Below are 3274 nucleotides of genomic sequence, written 5' to 3' on the forward strand. Positions count from 1 at the left end.
TCCGTGCTGCAGCCCTCGCCTGTTCCTGTTGCCGCCTCCGTGTTCCGGCCAACTCCAACTTCCTGTGACCTGTCGGACTTCCGGCCGGCCCTTGCTTCCCTTGCTTTGTCCCAGGACGCTCTCCGGGACATGATGGAGTCCCTCCGAGCGTTAAACATGGTCCTGCTTCGGCCGCAGTCCACGCCGGTTCCTGTCGATGCTGCGCCGCAGTCCACGCCGGTTCCTGCCGATGCTGCGCCGCAGTCCACGCCGCAGTTTTGTGTCCCGTCGGCGCCCCGACAGTGAAAAGTCACCTAGGAAACAAAAAGAAACTGACAATTGCCCAATGGAACGTCAGGACACTTCTCGACCGAGAGGCAGCCGACATCATCATTGTTCTTTTCATTTGTACTTTTTTAATAAAAAATCCTTTTTGGATTTAAAAATAACCCATGTGTGTAGGTGTGAATTTGATTGGAACCTGTGATTTGTAAATGTCTTATTTTATAATTGTTTTACCTAAGAAAATATTTGATATCTTTTGAAAAGATAACTGCACATCATATTTGAACATTACTTCACCTTGACATCCATTACTGGTGGGAAAAAGAAATATGTCCAATATTATTAGTTAGCTGTTAACATATTATATTCTAGCTAATGTTAGCTTATGTTATTTAGGTCAATTCTAGCTAACAGTAGCTAGGTCAACATGACATTCTATTCTAGATAGCTAATGTTAGCTAATGTCAGCTAGGTCAACAAAATACAACTTGAAATAGAACTGTATACTGTGTACTTGATCAACCGATTGAAAATATTATTTAGATCTTCTTTATTCGACGTGTTTTAGTGTGGCTTGTCGCGGTCATTTCATATTTACAGCTGTTCCCGTGTAGAGAAGTCGAGTGTCAGGATCTGTAGTGTTGTGTCGTGTGTCGTGTTTCCTGTTTTATTTTGAAGTCCTTGTCTCTCGTGTCCTCCGTTTCTCTGCACTTCCTGTTCCAAAGGACCAGGCGTTTGGGTGCTGTTGGTAATTGGTGTTCTAGCTACCAGCTGGCAGGACAGGGTCAGAGACATGCCTCTGGATCTCCTGCGTCTGCGTCTCCAGGGAGGTTGAAGCGCTGGCTGACACGCAGCAGTCCAGGAAGCGGTTTGGCCCCTGAAAAGTGAGGAGCGGCGAGGTCCACAGAGGACAGGTGTGGCGGGTCGGCGTCCGGCGACATGGACACTGGTGAGTTGTAATAGGTTATTTTGATTTGCACATGCACATAAAGGTAGTCTTATGTTTTATAATAATACATAATGGAAGTTATGATAATTAATAGGGAGTATTAATAGAGAATATTCTGCAGAAATATATTGTAAAGCATGAGATGATCATTAGTCTATTATTGTAACTGTTGATAAATGTATGCATTATAATTGTATGATGCATGAGAATGAATGATATAGTTTATTGTTAGAAACGTTGTTAAAATTGAAAGCGGGGTGGGAACCCGTGACGTTTTATTCTGAAGAGAAACTTCTCGAAGTTTGTTCCCCACCCAGAGGGTCGTTGTTAGTTAGCTAGTAGCAGGCTAACACAGTGCTAACCTGCATCCTGTTGAGATGCATTCAGGTGCAGATGTAGTGCAGGTTGAGGAAGCAGCAGCTGGACCACCAGGGCTCCAGGTGAGGTCTTACTCATGGCATGTTGTTAAGAATGACCACTTGACCATTAGCAAGGAAACTGAAGGACGTTTGGGGAATCTGACCTCATGTCAGCACTTTTGGATTGTGAATTATGTGATGTTGAATAAAAAAAACAAGGCTGTTCCATAAAACCTGAACCTATTACCTAAATATTCTAAATTGCTTTCAATATAAATACATATACTACTCATAAGGTCTACATGTATTCATTAAGGCATTATTTTTGAAGGTTAGGAGCAGAAGGCGAGGAGCTAGTCCCTCGATAGGATCATCATCTGTTGTCTGGAAGGTTTTTGGATTTAGGGCAAGTGATGTTAACCAAGAACAAATCACGTGCACCGAGTGCGTTAGAGTTGTGTCTGCGCCGCATAGCAACACAACTAACGTGTTCAACCACCTGAACAATCACCACAAACCACAGTGCGACGAATGCATGAAGGCTAAAGCTAACAGCACCTCACTGGACCTCCGTCCATGTCCAACGGCAACACAGAAAACCATAAACGAGACCCTGCATAGCGCGACAGCGTATCCATCCGCCTCCCAAAGGCAAGCCCTTTATTTTGGGTAAACATTTCATTTATATTTTGCTTTAGGTGAATAAGAACCGTATAGGTTTTATTGTGATGCAAAGATGTGTACATTACTGGAACGTAGCACAACATGTGAAAGTGAAAGCAGAGTTCTTGTTCATTTAAACGTGAACGAACAATAAAAAGATGTTGTCCCTAAGATTAATGAATAATCGTGATCTCAATATTGATCTAAATAATCGTGATTATGATTTTGGCCATAATCGAGCAGCCCTAGTGTCTGTGGGGCCAAATGAAGCCCGGCGTGTACACGGCCTGGAATAATATTTCAATCAATGTCCTCTTGTGTCTGCAGGTGTATGACATCGCGTTCAGCCGAGCAGGAGGCGGCAGAGATATGTTTGCCTCTGTGGGGGCCGGTGGGTCCGTCCGCATGTTTTGACCTCCGGCACCTGGAGCACAGTGCCATCATCTATGAAGACCCCCAGCACCACCCGCTGCTCCGCCTTTGCTGGAACAAGCAGGACCCCAACTACTTGGCTACAATGGCCATGGACGGCATGGAGGGCAGTCTGCTGTAGATTCTCTCAGCCTGTCGGTAGCCATGTTTCTCTCCAACGGTTCTGCGTTGAAATTGAAACATTGGTCAGCCAAAGAAGCTTTTTCTTTTCTTTTCCTTTTTATATGAATTCAGAAAGGATTGTGTTTGTTTTTTTTCTTCCTTCTGTCTGGCATGAAATATTTGTTTCTTGACACTTAACCAATGTTTGACATCGCTACTTTATTTGATCGGCGGTCATCCTGGATGTACGTGTGCCTTGCACCCCGGTGGCTCGGCTGAACAACCATCGCGCTGGTGTCAACGGCATCGCCTGGGCCCCCCACTCGTCATGTCACATCTGCACTGCAGGTAAAGGCCCCTACGGATTGTGGGATATAATAAGGGGGAAAAACAGAGGCTGGAAAAGATGCACGTTAAACTCATCATTCACCTCGGCCTTTTTTGATTGACGACCAAAATGTCTTTGAAGATCGAGACCTTGAGGCCTTAACTTTATCTGTAATCG

Source organism: Cyclopterus lumpus, chromosome 8 (genome assembly GCF_009769545.1).
Source record: "Cyclopterus lumpus isolate fCycLum1 chromosome 8, fCycLum1.pri, whole genome shotgun sequence".
Taxonomy (NCBI): Eukaryota; Metazoa; Chordata; class Actinopteri; order Perciformes; family Cyclopteridae; genus Cyclopterus; species Cyclopterus lumpus.